This window comes from Peromyscus eremicus, chromosome 6 (genome assembly GCF_949786415.1).
Source record: "Peromyscus eremicus chromosome 6, PerEre_H2_v1, whole genome shotgun sequence".
Lineage (NCBI taxonomy): Eukaryota > Metazoa > Chordata > Mammalia > Rodentia > Cricetidae > Peromyscus > Peromyscus eremicus.
In genome coordinates, this window is record NC_081421.1 from 29,850,930 (window position 1) to 29,873,840 (window position 22,911).

The window sequence follows — 22,911 nt, forward strand, 5'->3', positions numbered from 1 at the left end:
TTCTAGTTGGGAGAGGAAATAATAAAAATTTAAAAACAAGATAAATTCAGCTAGTGGTAAATGCTATAGAAATATGAAAATGCATGTTGAAAATCACTAGCTGAAGGAAAGGGATCAAGTTGCTACTTTGACTGCATGGTTAAGTTGGTAGATTGTGCCCTTATACCATAAGTAAAGAGTACTGAGTCTTCTGTGTCCTCAACCAGTCCTACCCACTAGCCAGGGTGAAAACTAGTATACTAAGTTTAAACTTCAGAGATGCCCCTCACCTTACAATGCAGTTATACCCTGATACACTCACTCATAATGTAAGCTGAGAATGTGGAGAAATTAAAAAAAAAAAAACACACATGTAATACAACTGGTCTACTGAGCACCATAGTGACACAATACACTATCATGTCACTGGTTTGCTCGAGGTCATGTGTCCATGTGGCAGGCAAGCTGGGCAATAGCACATGGCACTAATCATTGCTGGTCTGGAAAAAATGAAATTAATAATCTGAAGTTTAGGTTCTACTAAATATGTGTCACTCTCACACCATTGCGTAGCTGGAGAATCATAAGTCAACCAACTGGAAGCCAAGTGTCATCTGTGCTCACCATCCCAAGCTGTGGACAGGCAGTTTCTGAACACACAGGAGGGGGGGCACATCCAGGACATCAAGGGGACCATCTAGGAGAAGGCAGAGACAGCAATAACTTGCTGTGATTCCTACTCCAAAGTATTATTTATTGGCTAAAAGTTAACTAGAAAAAAAGCTGCAAGAGTTTTTATATAAATGTTCAGGTCAAACTAGAGTGTTGGGAAGCAGACTGGCTCCTAGGCGCACCAGGGCCCATCAACTTCACATGCTGGAAGCCGAGCAGTCTTAATACCTAGGATGTCTACTGGTGTGCTTGAACCCCATGCAGCCTGAGCTTTGCTCAGGAAAGTCTTTATCTGCATGTGTCTGTGAGTTACCTGTTTGAAACACTGTTGACAATCAAAGTGTTCATTTCATCATTTAGTCTAAGGATGCCGCAATTCCCAGACCTGGCTCTCATGAAAAAAATTCAACTTTTTGTTAAAGTTGAAGTTTGTTCCTATTTTGTAAGTTTCCTGTCATCCTTCCCACATCAAATGAAGCTCCTGTAAAAGCAGAGAAAGCACATGTCAAGTGTTTCCATTTATTTCTTTCATCTGGTGTACGAACACATGTGAAAGTTGTTGAATAGGCCCCTTGTAGACTGACCACCCCACCCCCACCACTAATTCCTCAGTTGAGGTATTGAGCGTGGCCCTGGAGAGTCATCTTTTATTCTTCTGTACCTACTGTGCATGTTCCTTTTGCCCTTCCCAAGCCAGAAAGATTTGTATATGATTCTGTTTACACATGCACTTTTAAGAACCAGACAGCGGTTTTATTTATGGAACAAGATTATATTTAAAAAAAATGGTCCATGGTCCTAGTTAGAACATTATTTTCACTGACTGTAAAAAAAAAAAATGTATGGTCATAAATAAACTAGCTAACTTTCCAGAGATTCCCCAATTGTAAAATTGAAGAAGGAAAGAGATGGCGTATGTTAGTTTTCTGCACACAAGGGAAGAACTCAGTGATGTATGTCTTCTTTCAAAATAAACCAACTTTCTCCATGTTCAGCTGACTATAGGGAGAAAGCAAAACGCTGTGTTTGAATTCAGTGTAATGTATGGGCTAGGACACTAAGTGACGAGGCTCAGAGCACATATTTACTTGAAAAGTAATGGTTAACTCAGAGTTAATGCTCCACTTTGAATGTATGTATTTTGGAAACTTTAGAACACTATTAAAATTGCCATTATGCTTACGGAATAACTGGCTGTTTAAAATGTGCTCTCCTTGCTACCTGCATTTCATAAAGAAACACAAGCAATTGCATTAGGCTACACTAATCACGGGCCAAATTTTATTTTCTTGTCTAAACCAAAATTCAATTATACAGATATGAAAAGGGAACTTAATAACTCTGACTTCTAATCTCTTCTTGGCTGGGAATTTACCAAAAACATTATCTAATTCAGCAGTGGGAGATTATATCCTATGGTCAGAATATTCAGTTAGAAATTTAATCTTTTTGTTTCCAGCATGACTGAATTACTAAGTATTTAGCCAATAGTGGCTTTCCTTTGGTTGAACTTTTTGCTCTGAAGATCTTAAGAGAATGGGATTTGGAAAGAGAAGATGTTTTCTTCCTGCAATGATAACTTCCCTTCCGTCTCCACAATCTTAATAGTTCCAAAGCTTTCAGAAGCCCAGATCTCAAAGTGTGTGGATGCCATCTGCCATCCACTCCACAGGATGGCTCTTTTGAAGACTAATAAGCCAATGTGCTTGACAGCACTCAGCAAACCGAAACAGGGAACTGCCAGAGTTCCTGGCTGCTTTGTTCAAGGCAGGGTACTCAGCAGAGGTTGTGGTGTTCTTCCACCTAGAAGGTGATACAATAGTTGGGTGAAACTGGGTTCTGTGAGGTTCCAACTAAACCATCTGTTCCCTTCCCAGAAAAGCTAGGTTGAGATTAGTTATCCAACCAGGAATGGTACCGCTTTACAAATGGATTGTGTTGTCCAACTTCCCCAAGAGGACAAAGAGGATATACAGAAGCAAAAGTCACCAGCCAGGGGACTGCCTTGAGTGGTACTACATTAATCTGCCTCAAAAAGGGGTTGAGGGAGATGGCTCATTGCAGGAGTACATGGTCATTATATCTCAGTGACTGACAGCACCTGGTGACTCCATATGCATCCACTGTTCAGCATTACATTCCTCAGCAAGTATAAGAAGTTGCTCAGAGAAAGGAGGGTTGGAGGAGTGTCATATCCTCAGACTAGGTTGGTAAGGCTCTATTGCTAACAGAGGGAACCAAAGGCAGAGCACTGTCCCAGACAGTATTTATTCTGCAGTTGCAAGATACTCTTCCAAGTCCCTGCATCCTCACCCTCCTCCCACTCCAAGGGCCAACGTGTGTGAAAGAGCATCCCAATTTCTTGCTTTCAGAACAAATAGATTTCTACTGCATAAATAACAAGTAAGCATACACAACACCTCCCATCCAAACTTATTCTCTTGCTAAAAGGGAGAGTTAATTATTACGCTTGCTCTTTCTCATTGGCACAGATTTCAATAGCCTCCTTCCACTTCCTGCAAACACAACAGAAACCATCTGAGGCACAGCCATGTGAACATACCATCCTTGGACTGCCTGTCTACAATGCTTTCTTTTCTAACAGGGAGTGTCTGCCTGCCAGTGTTTCAGCTTTAGCAGCTGGGCTCCTCTTGACAGACTGAGAGAGGGGTCCACAGGGGGAAAACATTATCATCTGATTAAGGCTTTCAAGTAAATTAAAACTCTCTGGACAGGATCATCTTTCCCTGTCTTAGATCTCAGTGAACAGAAAGGAGATCATCTCTCTGGGCAATTATCAACTCTGAAAGTGCTTGTGGTTAGAGTCTCCAGCAGAACTTACTGCACACAGCATCATCGTAATGTACTTGCATATACTCGAATTTCAGTGGCTCTTCTGTTCCACGTGACCCAACGTGACATTTGTGAAGACCTGTTTCCTCCCCTCAGGTCATTTCTTCTTTGTTTGCACAGAGCCAGTCTGCCTCATTTAAGTCTAAGCCTTGTGTTAACCAGCCCTCTCAATAGACTAGACAACTTCTAATTGTCCATGTCATGACCACCATGCACCAAAGGTAGGACCATTGTTTTCTACTTCTCTTCTCTTGCAGAGACTCAAGTTCTTATAGGAAGAGTTTACACGGTTGGGAAGAAGAGAGAGTAGGAGGCTGGAAACAGACTCCATCCTCTCACCAAGGGCTCTAAATATATGGAGGCTGGGCTATTTCATACAGCACCACATCCAGGGTCAGTCTGCTGTCTTCCTCGTAGATGTAGATGATTTGGCTTGGGTCTGATCCACAGAGTTGGAGAGCCAATAAGAGCTGGCTGAATAACTTTGCTCCTTTATTATTAAAGCAATATAATGTTAGTTTTCTAGGGCACTGTCGTTTCACTTAAAGCCAGTATAAACTGCTTTATTAGAGATTATAGCACTGCTGGGACAGAAGGCTACAGCAATTATTTATACGATAATATGAGCTGATAATTTAGGAATAATTCATTCACATAAACGTTCCAACATTGCCAAGTAAGTTTATTAGTGTGTATGGCAGAGTAGAAGTTCTACCCAGACGGCAAAGCCTCTTATAAACCAATTTGCAATTGACTTATAATTTTTTCCTGTATGGTGGAGTGGTATAGGAACACACTGAGATTTCAGTGTGAGGAGACTGTCATCGTTCTCCTTCATGCTGTTTTTCTGCCCTGATTTCTGCTCTTTGCTTCATTCACACAAACTGGGATGGCTGGGGCAAGCATGTTGATGGATGAAAAGGGGATCTTTGTGGAGGTAGTTCAAGTTCAGGATGGGAGAGCTGATGGGGTGGACTAAAGGGTCCTTGTAGCCCTGACTTTCTCTTACTCTAAATGCAAGATGAAAATATTTCCAACCTTAAATACCAGCAGAGATCAAGTTAGAAAAGATTTTTGTGATATGTCATTATCAAGGCAAGAAAGCAATAAAAGCACAAAATAGTAATTGTGGTCATGAATCACACAAGCCAGGGAGTCTAAGGGCTTGCGGTTCACATTCCAGTGTCCATGGGTGCTTAAAAATCAGTTTTTAAAAGCAGTCACTCATCATTTATCAGAAGAGGCTTAGGAGTTTGGGGAAGAAGACTGTCTAGAAACAAAGTAACAGAGATGAAATAATCTCTGTCAATGAAAGAAACATCATGGATACATGTGAAAATAGGAAGTACAAGGAGGATCCCCACTATTTTCCACACAGATAGATGACTGGATAAAGGGAAGAAGAGACACGGGCATGATAAATTCTCCTATGTTCCTCCAGACATATTTCTTTTTCCTGTTGTTTTAACAGTCCAAATAGCATGTATCCATGTGTTCTCTGAGTTGTGCTTGCTAAACATATCATTGCTAATACACTATGGAATTATTTTCTCTATACCTAAATAAATAGTATATCATCCTCTCTATTTTTGCAGTAAAACATGCCAATCTTTTCCCATATGGTTTTTGGGTTTGTTGACAAACTTTAAAATGATTCCCCTATATCTTTTTCAGTATAATATATTTTAATGTCTTAAATTCTAGTTCACCTGGATTTTATTTTGGATCTTCCAGGAGAATGTAGTCTTTATTTTTATGCAAACATATATAATAAAATACTTCCTCTTCCTTGGCTGATCTGAAACACCAAGTTGGTTGTGCAATGTGGTAGCAGGGCAGAGGACATTGTCCTACCCTGATTTTGCTCCTTTGGTCTGTTCATTGCACTGTGATATTATATGGATATCATTAATTTGTAGGCTATGTGTTCCAAGAAAACTCTTCCCTTCTATGCCTACATTAGTCTGTTTTAAGCAGACAATCCATACTCAGTGTTGTAGACTATGTTAAGGCTGGGGAAGTGTTGGAAGGCAAAGGGTAAAAGAAAGACTCTTGAGGTCTAAGGGGGAATTGGCCCTCTTTCATCTGCCTTGGAGGGATCCAGAGGGCTGTGTTTGGCCTCACACTGATGCAGATAATAACCATGCCTGTGCACGTTATCAAGTTCTGGGCCAGTGGATGTAAATGTGACCTGATCGACTCTTGCCTTTAACAGTTAACAGTCTGGTGTGGTGGTATTTTATAACCTTTTTCTTTTTTTTTCCTTTTTATTAAAATAGAAAAGGGGAAATGTGGTGGTATTTTACTTGTACTGAAATGTGATTTTAATTGTATGTTAATAAATAAAGTTGCCTGGGGGTCAGAGTTATAGAGCCATAGCAAGTGCGTGGCGGTGGTGGCGCACGCCTTTAAGGACCTGGAGGGCGGTACATACAGGCAATGACAAGGCAGTCACGTGTTTAGTTTACAACCAATGAGAAGGCAGAACATCTAGACTATTTAAAGACATACACACAGGAAGTAGGCCTCTTTTTCGGAGAGCTCTCTTGGCTGAGGCAGGATAGCTGAAGCAGGAAGGGTAAGGCTCTTAGTTCTGACCTCTTGGCTTTCTTCTCTGAATCGGCTCTATGTTTCTTATTTAATAAGACGGTTGGTTACATCTACAGTCTGGTTTGCAAGGAAATATCTCCACAGGGAAAAAACTCTCATTCCAGCTATGAATGACAATGAAAGTAAGGCTAACAGTCCTGTCATCATTATTGAGCACAACACAGAAGCTTCTTTTTATTTCTTTTTTATTAAGAATTTTTTTATTCATTTTACATACCAACCACAGATCTCCCTCTCATCCCTCCTCCCACTCCCCCCTCAGCCTTCTCCCCCAACCCACCTCCAGCCCCTCCCCCCAAAAGGTACAGCCTCCCTTGGGGAGTCAACAAAGCCTGGTACATTCAGTTGAGGCAAGTCCAAGCCCCTCCCCCTGCATCAAGGCTGTGCAAGGCATCCCACCACAGATAATGGTCTCCAAAAGCACTTAAAACAGACTAGGTAGTGTGCAGGAACCTTGGGCAGGAAGAAGAGGAGGAGTGACTAGAACGAACGGTACCCTGGGAGTGTATGGTCAGCCTCAGCCAACACCTCTTCACTCCCCCTTAGCTTTCTTAGGCACACATATTCCTATAGAAAAGCAAGCTGGTCTCTATAGAAGGTAATCCCAATGAAGATAACACCATTGACCAAATGTTTCCTGTGTAGCACGCATACACACAAGCATATGTAAGGGATGGATGGGTGGATGGATGGATGGATAGATAGATAGATAGATAGATAGATAGATAGATAGATAGATAGATGATAGATTGATAGATAGATGATAGATTTTAAGTTTTATCATTGTCATGCATGTGTACGTATATGTTATATTGCACATGTAGACATATGTGTACACACATTCATTCCTCACAGTCACAAGCCACACTAGGAACAACTGTTAGTACTTTTGCTTCATACCTGACACACTGAGGCTAAGCCATTGCCACACTACTTATCAGAACTTCTGGTGATGAGTGCAGGCCCGAGTCCCAGGAGTCTCGAGGATAAAACATGAAGAGGCACTCATAGGATTCTTATGATTTATGAAATAAAGGGTGTGAGGCCTATAGCAAGGAACTAATACATGCTCATCAGCTGATAGATATTCAGCTCACACAACTATTAAGTGGCCTTATGGATCCTAGAGGAATTTAGCAAATTCCCTCAGGCACATATCAGAACTAAATCTACCTCTTTCTCCTTCTCACCCTCCCTCCGTGTGTGTGTGTGTGTGTGTGTGTGTGTGTGTGTGTGTGTGTGCGCGCACACACACACACACACACATATGGTGACCAGGGACAATCTGTCATTTCCCAGGTGCCATCCACTTAGGTTTTTCTGAGACAGAGTCTCTCATTGGCCTCGAACTGTTTTTTTAAGGGTTCTAGGGAATCAAACTAGGTCGTCATGTTTGCAAGACAATCACTTACTGGCTGATCTAGGGTTGTTTTCCTGAAAACCATCATCTAGAGATTTAAGAAGGACTCTAAGCAAGAAGGAAGTAAATTTATCAAAATAAGAGCATTATTCAAAACCTTAATGTGGCGCAAATGTAAGGATGCCTTATCCTAATAATCCAATAGCTCACCTTCTTCTACTTTCCAGCCCTAAGCAGCTGTATGTCCCATTTTGAGAGCCCCAGTTTCCCATTCAAGGTCTTCAAAAAGTCATCAAATTTTGCTAATAAGCTTAATCCTGCATGTTCCTACAATAAACACAGCAGCTTATATCAGTTAAGCTGAATGCTGTCTCCACACCACACCTGGACATCTCCAAGGATATCCCTGGTGTTTCAAACACAACAAGCAGACTTTAGGAGATAGATCACAACCAACCCTCAGCCTAAACCTGGCCAGAATCCCCCCATAACATAAGGAAGGACAGTGACTTTGTCCATGCCAGAGGTTTTATAACCTGTGACTAGGCCAGACATTCACAAATCTATACAGGTTTCTTGGACAGAGCATCACCAATCACTGAAGGAAGTCATAACAGTTTAAATAGTTCATTCTGGAATGATTGTTTATACCCACAACCTTGTCTATACCTACAGCCTCATCTATACCCACAACCTCATTTTTATTCATAGCCTCCTCTGTGCCCACAGCCTCTTCTGTACCCACAGCCTAGTGTATACCCACAGCCTTCTGTAAATCTACAAAGCAGTGAGATCTGGGCTCTTGTCACTGCCAGCCTTCACTGGTCTGCAAATGTGATGGTGAGATTAAAATGTCATCCCCTTGAGATTTGGGGGGGCCTAGCAGAGACTTGCATCTGACCAACCTCACTCGTGCTTGTCTTCTCTCTCTTCCTTCCATTTCCCACTCCATGCTAGAAGTCACAGGACAAATGGTCAGTCAGTTAAAGAAGAAAGGAGGGGAAATGAGTATTTTCTGGAAGAAGGGGTGGAAGAAATCTGTCCACCCATTCCTTTTTCTCTCCTTTTAATAAACACAGCATTTCACTCAAAAGTTCAACTTCAGGTTGACACTGAATTTGAGATAGAAAGGAACTTACCAAAATTTTTAACTTTCAGCTTTAAACTTACATATTTTTTCTTTAATGTATCTATTACCTTCTATAACATAAAAGTTAAAAATTGCATTAATTTTTTCTAAATAAGGAAAATTATCATCTGTTATAGATAAAATAATACTTAACACTCACCGAAGCCTTCCTGTGTGCACTCATTTCAAGAGCTGTATATACCATATTATTTAGTCCTCAACAACACTAGGATGTAGCCATTGCTATTAAATCCCTTCTAAGGCACAGAGTAGGTGAAAAACATATCCAGAACCATACAGCTTCTAGTTAGTAAAAATGTTTAATCCAGAAAATCTGATTCCAACACCCTCAACCAGCTTACTTTCATGTAACAAATACTTCAAACACTTTTGAAAGTAGAGTTATACCAAGCATGGTGGTGCATGCTTTCTAAGCCAGTCAGGTCTACATCATGGGTGCCACACCAGCCAAGACTGTCAGGTCTGCATAGTGGGGTCCACACCAGCCAGGCCAGGCAGGTCTGCATTGTGGGTTCCACACCAGCCAGGACTGTCAGGTCTGCATAGTGGGGTCCACACCAGCCAGGACTGTCAGGTCTGCATAGTGGGGTCCACACCAGCCAGGACTGTCAGGTCTGCATAGTGGGGTCCACACCAGCCAGGCCAGTCAGGTCTTCATAGCCGTTTCCACACCAGCCAGGCCAGGCGGGTCTGCATAGTGGATTCCACACCAGCCAGGTCAGTCAGGTCTACATTGTGGGTTCCACATCAGCCTGAGCTGGGTAATCAGATTTTTACAATAGAGTCATGACCACATTTCAGTGGAAACATTGAACAGGACTGGAATAACTTTTAACTTCCAAGCAGGGAGATTTTTCTAATTTGAAAGAAAGAAAAGGTGAGTCTACTAATTTTATTTCAAAATGTCCTGTGATGTGTGATGTCTCATGAGCCTCAAGCCACCAAACCACAAAGCATGGAATACTAATGTCTGGCAGCAAATTGCTTCCCCATTTTACCTGGGCTTTTTGTTGGATTTTTTTAGGGGAGTGATTATATTTCATTTTGCTTTATTTCAATGGCGCAAGCTAACATGGAGTAATTCATATACTACCAGTCATTTTTGGGTGAGGTTTCCACAAATCAGTATCGCTCATCCTAGTCGGTCCATCCTTGCCAGAAGGATCAGAACAGGATCTGAAACCTGTCCAGTAGGATCGGTACCCGGCACCTGCTCTATTACCTGGTTCCATGGCTGGTACAGGACTGCTGCAATCTCTAGGCCAGATCCAGGGGTGAGAGGCAGCTGTCCCCAGGCTCTGGTGAGCCCGTCTGGACTGTCAGCAATCCCTTCACACCCTGTACTTGCTGCTCTTTAAATGGAGGCCTGAGCCTCCACCCCGGCTATCCTAGGAAGCTCCGTCCTCTGGTGCCTTCTGTTTGAGCCAGTTGTCAGGTTGAAAAAATAGTACCCAGCTGTCCTCTCTCCCTGCCACCCCTGGCTTCTCAGGACAGCTCTGTCTTTACCAGTTTGTAGTTAGAAATTCTATATTAAACTGGGGAAAAAAGAACTTTGCTACAATTTCTTTCTGCTAAAAATTAATGGATTAAAAGATTCCTGGATTCTGCAATTAAAAAAAAAACAATTCAATTTTTTAATCTTTCCAGACAAAGCCAAAAGAATGTCTGTTCTCATATACCTGTTATCAGAAGCAGTCATTGTTTTCCAAGGACCTTGTCCTCTTTGATTTTACTGGTCATGTTTATAGGGAGCCTGGGCTGTCTTCAGTCACATCAGCATCTGTAGATGACATTTCAGCTACGGAATATGTACTCTCCCAATCTAGACCCCTCCCAAGTGCTTCAGAAGATGCACAGTGACCACATTCCTTCAGACTGTGAGAAAGCGAAATCCTACATGGACACAATGTCACACTGCTCAGCCTCTGTCTCCCCAAGAGATTCCCTTCCTGAGGCAGAGGCTCCCCTAGGCAAAGAGACCGTTTAATATTTATGTTCATATTCAGCTCTCTTAAGAGCTATGCATACGTGAAATGCATCGAAGCTAGGGGATTTGACTGACATTGCAGGACAGACGCGGCTGAGCTCATAGTTATCACACGAGGTCAGCACTAGTGACGGAAGGCTCTCTGACAGGCACAAGCAGCTTCCATTAGTAAAACAGACTTCACCAAGTGATAAGACTTTCTGTCTTAATAAATGTATTGTTTATGCCAAGGTGTTTTGTTCCATTTAAATTATTCTTGGGGTATAGAAGCTGAGCCATCTACATCAGCACCATGGCAGGGAGGTAGTTTTGCGAAGTGCAGGATTGTACTGAATCACCTCTGTAAAAAGGGCTAGGGAGCAGCTGTACCCTCTGGAGCTTGTGAAGCCTGCCAAACCCGACTTTTCCTTTTGTGTGAGACACCTTGGCTGCAGCATAGCCTCAGAAAACACCATTTATGGATTCTAAATGTTTTAACCACCAGAGGTATTGGCCTCACCAGGTCCATCCACCACACAATTTCATTTTTAAAGCAAAATAGAATTCTGAGGCTGTAGCTCAGTGCTAGAGCTCTTGCCAAGTATGCACAAGGACCCAGGTTCAATCCTCAGTACCAAAAAATCAAATGAAATGGACTGGATGTGGTAACTCAAATCTGTACTGTCAGCACTTGAGACTAAGGCAGTAGGATTGCTGGGAGTTTGAGGTTAGCCCTCTTGGGCTATATAGTGAGATCCAAGCCAACCTAGGCTACAGAATAAGAACTTGTCTCAGGATGAAGGAGGAGGCAGAAGAGGAATGGGGATTCTGATATTGGGATTGGTGTTATGGCTGAAGTCTGCTAACCATATTGCAGTACTTCTGAGTTTGGGATTAATTTAAACTTGGAGAACAGAGCAATTTATTACCTGGGCACTTTTCAGTTTGAGCTATTATCCATTATATGGCACATATTCAACCTGCAGAGACAGAAACTGTTAAAATATTTATGTACATATTTATGGAGTGTGAAATGGAAAGTGATACACCTGGGAACAAGTACCCAAAAATGAAAAAAGTATCTAATAAAACAAGCAAGCCACTGAGAAGTCACTTCCTCCTAGAGGGACAGAAGAAGCAAATGTGTCTTGTCTACAGTTATTGTGCAGGATCTAGACAGAAGGTACTGCTTTATAATAGGAGAATCAGCCTTTTATGAGTCGACTTTTCAGTGCATGAGTTACACTTCCTAAATCGGATTCTAAGGAGTTATTTCAAACCATTGATGGAACTCCCTCACCACCATCTGACTAGAAACACTATAATTTGTTCTCTCAGTTTTGACCGATGAGATTGCTCTTGCTCCTCATCTGGACTATTCATACGACACAGTGGGACATGCCATACTTTCTGAATGTCTCTTACCCACCCTTCTCTCTACCACCCATGCCCCTGGGCATTGCCCCTCTGCCTGTCATAGCCCTCCCACCTTCCTCAGTGCATCTTCCACCTCAAATTCTTAAAACGAAAACCCGATCATAACATCACTTTCCTTTAGCTCTTTATGAACCATCTTTATGGATAAAATCCAACACTTAGGACAAAAGAGACTGTTTCTTACCTGGCTGAGTCTTTTTCTTTAAAAGCATATCCACCATATTCCCCACTCCCCCACAGGCACTAAATTTATCTTTGAGACCCACAACTTTGAGGATACCATTCTCCCCTCCTTCCCTACCCAGAATGCCTGGCATGTTCGGCCTATAGATAGGAGGCCACTGTGGCAAGTATAAGCGAAGAATATTCCTAAGATAGTGTGGGAAACAATATACAGAGCAGTCTGAGTGGGCTGTTATATCCTTATTGAGTTGGAAAGTCCATAGCGCGATGAAAACAGAGGACTAGCATGGTCCGCCTTATATTTTAAAGCCACCTCTGGCTACGGAATCAGAATGTTTGTGTGAGTGGAAGCGTGAGAAGGGCCGAAGTGGAGCAATCAATTAGGAGGAAATGACACTAGCCCGAGCAAGGCATTGCTCAGGAAGTGGTAGAGTTGGTGGGACGAGGCCAGAGTGGAAAATGCAGAGGACAGGAAACAGAGATGGAGGGAAGCAGTGATGGTGGGCGGGAAGTGGGATTGGTAGGAAGTTGCTAGGTTCTGCATATGTCCGAAGCCAGAGCTGACAGGGTTTGATGATGCGTTGATGTATTATGTGAGGAGACCACAAGGGTGAGTGCAGAGTTTGGGGTAAAATAATTGGAAGACTGGAGTAGCCACTGTCTGGGATAGAGGAAGAGGATGCTTCATGGAATACTAGCAAATTCAAAGCTGATTCCTTCCCAGGGTGTTGGATTTAAGATGCCTTCTAAGAATGCCAGTAGGTGGATGGATCTGTGAGTCAGGAACTGAAGGGAGAGCTTACAACGAGAGAATTCAATTTGAAAGCTGTCAACATACAGGCATTATTTATGAATGTAGATAGAGGAGAAAAATGTTAACACATTATAAACCACTAAAGAGTGAAATGAATAAAGACACGATACTGATGGAGATCCAAATTTGAACTGTAAGCAACATACAGAGCTGGTCTCTATCATTCCAGGGATTTTACTGTTCACTGCCTCCTTTTGTGGAAACGTGTTGGCAGCTCTCATTTCCAAGGACATGCTGCTAATGGAGTTATTTATTAGGTTAATGTAGAATATCAAACACAATTGTCTCTTCTAATATTCAGTCACTCGTGTCCTCTTCGTCTTTGTCTTTGTAGTTATATAGTTGCAAACAACAGAACAAAAATCAATATGCCAGTCTGATTGAGCCATCTAGTTTCAGATGGCTATCACAGCTAATAAGGGCGCATGACAAACCCCTTACATTGTCATACAGTGGCTTCCAGTTTCTAGTGTGCTAGATGGGCCCTTAGGTCTCCTTGACTCTGTGCCTCACCTCATCTATCCACAGCCTGTGCAGTCCATCATTCTTGTACCTCATCTAAGTTTTCAGAAGCTACTTTTAAAGAGGTAAAGGGTCACTGTGGATTGAACCCTGGTAGTCTAAGTGTTCCTTCCGCTTGTGTTTGTCACCTCCACGAGGAGCTCAAGGTCATCCCCACTTCAGCTTCTGTGGCAATAAACTTCCACATGATAAGACCCATGGGTCTTTGTTCAATTTCCGAATGAAGACCAAGAAACTAAATGGCACTCACAGAATACCGTACACAAGGTCAGCAAGGCTGTGTGTGTTCCAGAATTAAGCATGATCAGTGGATCTGAGATGCTGATGACACACTGCAGAAGAGAATGTTGACCCTGTGAATGTGTCTGGACTTACCTCCCACTCAGCCAGCTCAGCCCCTCATCAGCCCTTGCTAGCATTGAGCCTCTGCTTGCCCCTGTAGATGTGGAGGCACTGACAGGTCATCTTTACATCAAATCCTCATCCCTTAAATATTTGTACTTTATGACATAAGTTGGTGAATCTATCCACAGAGCCCATGTATCCACATTCAGATAGCCTTGGGGTGGGATGGTGCATCAAAAGAACAAATTTTACTGACTTTATATTCATTCACCCTTGCCCTTTACCTACATAGTAGGTAAAGTGCTTCCCTACCTGTGGGTTGTGACCCCTCTGGGGTCAAAAGACCCTTTCATAGGGGTCACCTAAGACCATCAGAAAGCACAGATATTTACAATTTTTAACAGTAGCAAAATTACAGTTATGAAACAGCAATGAAAATTACTTTTATGGTTGGGGGTCACCACAACATGAGGAACTGTATTAAAGGGTCACAGCATTGGTAACGTTGAGAACCACTGGTAGCTAATCTATAACTCCACAAAAAAATTGTCTTTCTCATTTTCAAATGAGGAAACAAACTCATTATGAGTATACGCATGCATGTGTATATGTATATATGTATGTGTGTATATGTGTGAGTGTGTGTGTGTGTGTGTGTGTGTGTGTGCATATACAGACAGAGGGAAAGAGACAGAGACAGAGAAAAACAGAGTCTCATATCCAGGCTGGTCTCAAACTCACTATGTAGCTGACAATAAACTTGAACCTCAAGCTTCCCTATTTCCACCTCCTAATGCTGTGATTTCAGCCATACACCACCCAGCCTGGTTTATGTGGTGCTTGGGATGGAACGCAGGGCTGAAGGCAGGGCTTCATGTGAGCACTCCACCAATGGAGCTACATCTCCAGCCCCTAAAATATTGCTTCATGTAAAAAAAAGGGAGGGGTTAGCCGGGCGGTGGTGGCGCACGCCTTTAATCCCAGCTCTCTGTGAGTTCGAGGCCAGCCTGGGCTACCAAGTGAGTTCCAGGAAAGGTGCAAAGCTACACAGAGAAACCCTGTCTCGAAAAAAAAAAAAAAAAAAAAGGGAGGGGTGAAGTGTGAATTTAAGTCTGTTTAACTTCCAAGATCGCATTCTTCCAAACTATGCTACTGCTCCCCTCACCTTAGCCCGCCCCCTACTGCGCCCTCATCTTAGCCACACCCCCTATTACTCCCTCACCTTAGCCCCACCCGCTGCTGCTCCTTCAGCTTATCCCCGCCCCCTATTGCTCCTATTGCTCTCACCTTAGCCCTACCCACTACTACTCCCTTCACCTTAGCCCCACCCACTACTGCTCCTCACTTTAGCCCCACCCCCATCAACACAGCACTATAATAGCAAACAGGAGCCAAACTGTGTCTGTTTCCCATTCTTCTCCCCGTTTCTGACCTAAAAGATTCAAAGGTTCCAATATCTTCTCCGACCTCTATCTTACAGCCCTACCATGGCCACATGGAAATTGTCAAACCCTTTGTATAGTCAGTGAAGACCAGATATATTAGAAACTAGAGTCAAAAGGGTCTCCGTATATTTAGCAGGCAGAACTTTTGATTTTGTTTCAGACACTAAGTCGGATGCAAGTCGATCCCATAAAAGTGTGCTCTTTGACTTAATAGAGAGCCCTATCCAGTTAACACACCCTCCCTTTCTCAAACAATGGCATCACATGAGAGGCCTATGGGCGGAGAGAAGGAATGCAGACGGGTGGGTTCCATCTTGAGACTGTGTTGACACCAATGTTGCTGCCTGCCGCTCTCCAGTGGATGCCACACATCAGAGACTCACAGGAGAAAGCTAGTCTCCAACTTAAGATGCCTGCCCTGAACAGGTCTCCTAGGAGCACTTCACAGTCAGTGTGCGATCTGTCACTTCTCATGCCCACAGAGGCCCTCCGCAGCTTCATAAGCTGTTTCTCAGCCACTTGGAAATCATTATTTTGCCCAATCAATTGTGTTGTGGGGTCTCTCTGAATGTTCTGTCGATTGTTATGTTAATAGGAGAAAGGTACTCACGGACTACTCGGTAAATATGCCCTTACCAGCCAGCTTAGTTGAGGGGAAGTGAGCCGCAGGCCACAGCTACTAGGCAAGTGAATCTTGCTTCGAAGTGTCAGGTCCCTTCCTTACTTCTCCCTCACACCATCTGGGCAATAGAGTTTGCACAGGCGGCCCCACTGAGTCACCTGGAGGAAAGTTTCCATCAGGATAGGATTGGCATGCAGAGCATCAGCGTGGGGACAAAGTCACATTGTCATTTCTGCTCACTGGCTCTCTGATACAACAGACCAGTCACTGTGTGCTGCATTCAGAAACACTGGAGGTGCTGGAGTATGCTGTGTCACTAATTTCTCCATAAATATCTTTAAATGGGATGCTCAGAGTTCCTTTTCCCGCCCTGCTCTGTGATTCCAGGCAACGTTATTAGAAGCTGGCTTTCATCTTCCCCTTTCTGACAGAGCTACACCAGTAAACGCTGAGTCTGTTTATAATCTCTGTGGCTCCTTTTGTGTGAAAACCTTAGAGGAAAAGGACTAGCAACAAAAACAAACCACGGGGGCTGAGGGTGTGGCTCAGTTAAGCACAGTGCCTGCACAGCACGCACAAAGCCCTGGCTTCCACTCCCAGCAATTGATAAGCCAGGTGTGATGGTGCACACCTGTAATCCTAGCATTTGGGAAGTAGAGGTGGGAGGGTCACGAGTTCAAGGTCATCCTCAGCTATGTGGTGAGTTCAAACGACAAGCTTGGGTTACGTGAGACTGTCTCAAAGAAAGGAAGAGAGGAAGGAGGGAAGAAGGGAGGGAAATTTGTAGCCTCAGGAAATGTAGATTGCTCTGTGGATGTAGGATGTGCAGATTTCCCAGAACTATTGTAGCTATTCTGATCAGTCATTGTCCATTTGCTTTTATTCATGTGTTAAGAGGAAATTTACCTCAAGGATACATATCAATGATGGAACAGACACCAGTGAGGCAGACAAAAGAGAAACTTGTGGTTATAATGGTTAATCAATTAGGGCAGAGGGAAGGAGAAAGGGACCAACATGAACAGTGATGTCTGAGCTGTGGAGTCAGGTGCTGTGAGTTCAGTCTGTCTGGGTTAGAACAGAAAATGTCAGGCCAGTGGCAAGAGCTTGAGAAGCCAGAAAGTGTTGAGCACACAGGGGCCCTGGTGTTCTGGGATGTGGGGCCATGATGAAGGCAAGCATAGTTGGGGAGAGACCGGATTCTGTGTGCAGGTTTGCAGCCTGTACACTCTCCTCCAGGACATTAGATGTTCCAGTTCTGGCTGCATATTACACTTGGGGGCAGGTGGACGTTAGTAAGATCCTCGGTGCCCATACCAAGAAATCTGATCTATTTGGGTAGATGGGGTTGAGATTGGCATTTTCAATGTTGTTCAGGGACCTACAGTTGGTTGTTTTCTTTCTTACTCTTTTGGCTCTTTGCTCTTTGGAGGGCCCGCTACCCAGCTCCCAAATAAATCACACATGCAGGCTTATTCTTAATTATAAAGGCCCAGCCTTAGCTTGGCTTATTTCTAGCCAGCTTTTCTTAACTTAAATTACCCATCTACCTTTTGCCTCTGGACTTTTATCTTTCTCTATTTCTGTATATCTCTTCTTTACTTCTTACTCCATATCTGGCTGTGTGACTGGGTGGTTGGCCCCTAGCATCTTCCTCTCCTTGCTCTCTTGCTCTTTTTTCTTTTCCTCCCAGATTTCTCCTTCTATTTATTCTCTTTGCCTGCCAGCCCTACCTGTCCCTTTTCCTGCCTCCTTATTGGCCATTCAGCTCTTTAATAGACCATTAGACCATCAGGTATTTTAGACAGGCAAACTATCACAGCTTCACAGAGTTAAACAAATGCAACATAAAAGAATGCAACACATCTTTGTGTAATTAAACAATTGTTCCACAGCATAAACAAAATGTAACACATCTTAAAAATAATATTCTACAACAGGGACCCATAGGATTTAGCCCACACTTCGGAGCTGGGATCATGCTGAGGATGTTCCCCCAGGGAAATGTCAAGGTCAGTTGCATCTTCCACAGAGACTCGTCCAGCAGATATGAGAACTGATGGAAGAGGACAGAAACCTAATGGGTTGACCAGTCTAGAGGGAGTCTAGTTTTCAAACTGATTCACCAACTCTAGGGTTCTAGGGAGTTTTTGCCAGTTATAAACATTTTGTTTATATACAACACATCTTTAATACATCTGTTCCTGGATACAAGTTCAGATTGCTTCTTCTCCTTGGTATTGTGAATAATGTTACTAGGAAAGTGAACGATTGTACAAATCTTCAAAACCTGCTCTAATTCTTCTGGATTTGTGATGATACAAGAAGTAGAATTGTTGGATAATATGATAATTTTGTTCTTACTTTTATTTGGAAATTCACTAACTTGATAAGAAGTAAAAAAATAAATAAAAAGTTGCCCTTTAGAAAATATATCCTCATGGAATACAGCTTTATTTATTTTGTAAAACATAGTTCTATCAAGAATTTTCTTCCTGGAAGATGGGGAAGAATCTTGCTTCCTTGGAGAGAATGGGATGTGGGGAATCCAGGACAGAGGGAACAAGAAAGGATAGACCAGAGAGGTTAAGTAAGTGAACAGAGTCTTGGGGAATCTATGCCTTGCTGCTACTACCATGGTTTTGGTACTATGAGAAGTTCTCGATTATACGAAAACAAAACAGGACCAATGGTTAACATAATCCTTGATTCATTGAGGGTTCTTGTCTGCAGCTGTGGTGGTTTGAATGAAAAGGTCCCTATATGCTCATAGGGAGTGGCACTGTTAGGAGGCATGTCCTTGGAACAAGTGTGTCACTGGGGCCAGGCTTTGTGGCTTCAAAAGTTCAAGCCAGGCCCAGTATCATGCTCTCCTCCTGCTGCCTGCCAATCCAAATCCAACTCTCAGCTACCTTTCCAGCACCACCGCATCTGCCTGCATGATGTCATACTTCTCACCATGATGATAATGAACTAAACCTCTGAACTGTAAGCCAGGCCCAATTAAACTGTAAACCATGCTGTGGTCATGGTGTCTCTGCACATCAATAAAAACCTTAACTAAGTGTAGCTGGAGAGAAATTCCCCAAGTCCTGCCAGTCCCGGAGCCCACTTATAAAATAAACACACAGACTGTTACATTATTTAAACTGCTTGGCCATTAGTTCAGGCCTATCATTGTCAAGCTCTTACTCTTATATTTAGCCCATTTCTATTAATCTATACTTTGCCACGTGGCTCGTGGCTTATCAATACCTTACATCTTCCTTGTATTGGCAGCGGCTCCAGGCAATCTCTCCCTTCCCTTCCTGTTTCCTCAATTCTCCTCTCTGTTAGTCCCACCTATACTTCCTGTCTGGCTATTGGCCAATCAGTGTTTATTTATACAGAGCGATATCCACAGCAACTAAGATAGCAGCTGAATCTACAAGTGTTACAGAAAAATTAAAAGTTGTATCTATTTTTGCACCCTCTTCTAGAAAGGGCTCTCCTTTAGAGTCCTAGAGTAAAAAGACGTAGAGAAGGGTCTCATCTCCTTTGATATCCAAAAGTTACAGCAGCACAAATAAACTCTGCATTATGTTTTGAAAAGGCAATTTACCTAAGTTTTACAGTCAATAGAGAGGGCTCCTATCAGAGCCTAGGAGCTAAGCCTGGCATTCTCAAACAATTAGTAGGAGTCACAAAAGAACAAAAGAAATAACAGGAAAGCCATTATGCAAATATCCAGCCAGTGATTGCCTGCCCACTTAGAAGAGCCTAAGCATAGAAAAGAGTAAGCTGCAGGCTGAAAGTGTTTAGGTCAGACCTAGTTAGACACCCCCCTCCCCGTAGTGTGAATAAAACCATTTGGGATGATTTTTCTTCAGGTTTATTGACTATTTTGCTATGGAAAAGGAGGGAGGTATAAGAAAGAGAGACTGAGGTTCACTCCCTCATCACCAGTTTACCTGGTCACCAATTTAACTCATCAATATGACAGAGGAATGGGGTAAGGAAAAAGTATGGATTTAGGACAGGTGGAAGAGTTTGCCCATCTAGGGCAAGTACAACCTGTGAATGGAAAGTATCATGCAACCACAGTGAGACAAGCTGGAATTCAGTTATTTACTCAAAACATCTGGGGTGAGGAAACCTACTGTGTGCCTGGGGAAATCCTGATATGATGATCAGTTTTAGTCAAATAAATCACCAGTGAACACAAAAAGGGTGGTCTCCACAAATCTTCATATTCCTGGGATCCCACTCTGGATTTCCCTGGATCCCAGGCTTCTGTGAATGAGAAGAACATGTAGTATGGAAGATAGACAGAGCTTATCATAGAATAAAGTGGAGTGCTGTCAAAGAGGAGCGTGGACAGTGGCCAAAGAGACCACCATGCCAATCTTCTTATTTAGGCAAATTGTGTACTATTTCTACACACTCTAGCAGCTACTTCTGGATAAACCCATTCGGATTAACTTTGAAGTGAGGGAACAATGACCTTTGTGGTTTTTTTTTTTTTTTTACCAGATAACCCAGCTACTTCTGGATAAGCCCATTCGGATTAACTTTGAAGTGAGGGAACAATGACCTTTGTGTTTTGTTTTTTTTTTCTACCAGAAAGCCTCTGCCAGGCAAGAACCTCATAATTTCTAGGCAGTTCAGATTGTCAAATCTCCACTCAGCTCCCATTCTTTTGACCAGTGATCAGAGTCCCAAAATTTCCATTCCTGGTTTTGCAAGCAGCTTGTCCTCAATGACCTCCAAGCTGCTAATATTTATCTATTATTATTATTATTATTATTATTATTATTATTATTATTATTATTTATCTTCTCACCTCCCCTAACACTAACACTGAGAATTCCCAACGATCATGACAGCCAGGGGATTAGAATCACAACAAAGAGGGTTCACAAAACAGATGTCACAGAGTTCTGGGAGAGGCTCTCCAAGGGAGGTGACATCTAAACATAGCTCGTGGAACAGGAGCTAAGGTTAGGGTGGCAAATGATGAAGAACAGCACACTGGCAGCACACAAGGAAGCCATGTTTTGGGAAAGGATGAATGTGCTGGGAAGGAGACCATAGTTGAGTAGGAGAACCATGAAATGAGTCTCTGAGGGTGGCAAGGGTCTCACACTTCAGTGAGCACCAAAGCCAGTTGCAGAGTTAAAAATTTCAGGCGGCTGAAGAACACACACTTGACAAGCTTCTGTGTGAGGCTGACACAGCCACTCTGGGACTGACTCCTGAGAATGGACAATACAGAAGGCAGTGGAGTTGAGAAGGGTGGTAGAGAATGGAATGATTAAGGCTGTATTTCTGACCATTCTCAAAGATCAGATTTAGGAAGACAATGAGTTGTTTGGAATGTGGAAGCAGAAGGGCCATGTTATTTAGTAAAGGAAGATAGAAAGAGGTAAGCATATTTGGGCCAGAAATAACACTGGGTCTGAGGGCACTGCTTTTAAATTTCCTGAGTACAAAGTAATAAGCAATGGTGTGTTACTTCAGCTGTATCTATCACCTACCCTTAAAGCAGATAAAGGATGGAGAGGCCGGTTAAGGTACTGGTGAAGTGCAATAGCATCATAGAGACAGAACTTGAAGATGTGGGAATGAGCCACAAGAAGGTGGAGATTAATCCACTATAGAACTACTTCTTAGGGTGGAGGGGTTAATTTGAGGAATGGGCAAAGAGAAAGCAGAAAAAGAAAACCAAAAGTTCGTAGAGGTTGCCAAAAGTGTCCAAGAGAGAAAGAGAGCCCCCCAAGCACTTTTCAGACCACTGGGAAGACAAACTAAAGAGGCCAAGAAACCCATGGGATTTGGAATCATGGAGGGATGAGACCTCTGGGAGAGAGAGCAGAGCATTGTGGGAGAATGGTAGGAGAAGTGCCAGAGACAGTGCCCGAGCAGTGATGACATATTTTATGCAGAGGAAACTCTATCAGGATTGGAAATTCCATGGCTGATTTTCTGGCTCAAGTGCCTTAATTTTATGTTCAGGGGGCACATTTTAAAATGTCATTTCTATTGGAAGGCAGCCAGGAAAACTGGTAAGTGGGACAGACACTGCACTTATATTGGTATAAAGGGAAAAGGGCTGGCAACCCATCCGAAGGTCTGAGCCAAGAGTCCTCACATGGAGGAGATGCAGACCAGCTGAGGGCAGTAGTGACAACAGAGGCTGTCACCTGACATGTGTAGATGACATTCTAAACCGTCTTATTAAATCAGAAACACAGGGCCAAATAAAGAGTTAAAAGCCCATAGACTGAACAGTAGCCAAGAGCTAAGACCACCTTATCTTACCACTCACTGCCGTCCTTCCCCTGAGAGAGAGACCTTCTTCCTGTGTCTTGTCTTTTTATTGCCTTTCTGTTCTGCCTTCTCATTGGTTCTAAACCCAACCACATGATTTCCTCATCACTGCCTGTCTGTACAGACCTCCAAGTCTTTATGGTTTGTACTGATATTAAAGGTTTGGGTCACCACTTGGTTGTGTCCTTGAACACACAGAGATTCTGCCTGCCATGTGATCGGATTAAGGGTATGTGCCACCACCGCCAGACTTCTGCTAAATGGCTTGCTCTTAGCTCTGATCCCCAGGCAACTTTAACATACAAATAACATTACATTTCAGCACAAATAAAATATCACCATAGACACGTTCTGCTCATGTTCTTCTCTGTTTGTGGGCACCCTGTCTCTCACCTACCCTCAATGTACTCATATCAGGGATTGAGTGAAGAGGGATGCTAATCCTTGGCACCTGTAAACACTGTTAGAGTCAGAGGATAAATGGACAAGGTCGGATGTGATTGAGATAAACTATAAAATTAACTCCAAAATACAGAAGACCCTACCTGAACAGGTTAACCTGCAATCTAGAAAACATACTGGAAGAGCAAGTAAAGCTGGTTTATAAAATGCAACATCTACCAGTCCTGTTGTGTCCAGAAGAT

At 42.9% G+C, this 22,911-nt stretch overlaps 1 long non-coding RNA gene across 1 annotated transcript in view; it reads right to left on the bottom strand.

The window, feature by feature from the left end:
* LOC131912998 (uncharacterized) overlaps positions 1-22,911 on the bottom strand; it is an 80,017-nt gene that overhangs the window by 40,671 nt on the left and 16,435 nt on the right. The gene's annotated exons all lie outside the window — the stretch shown is intronic.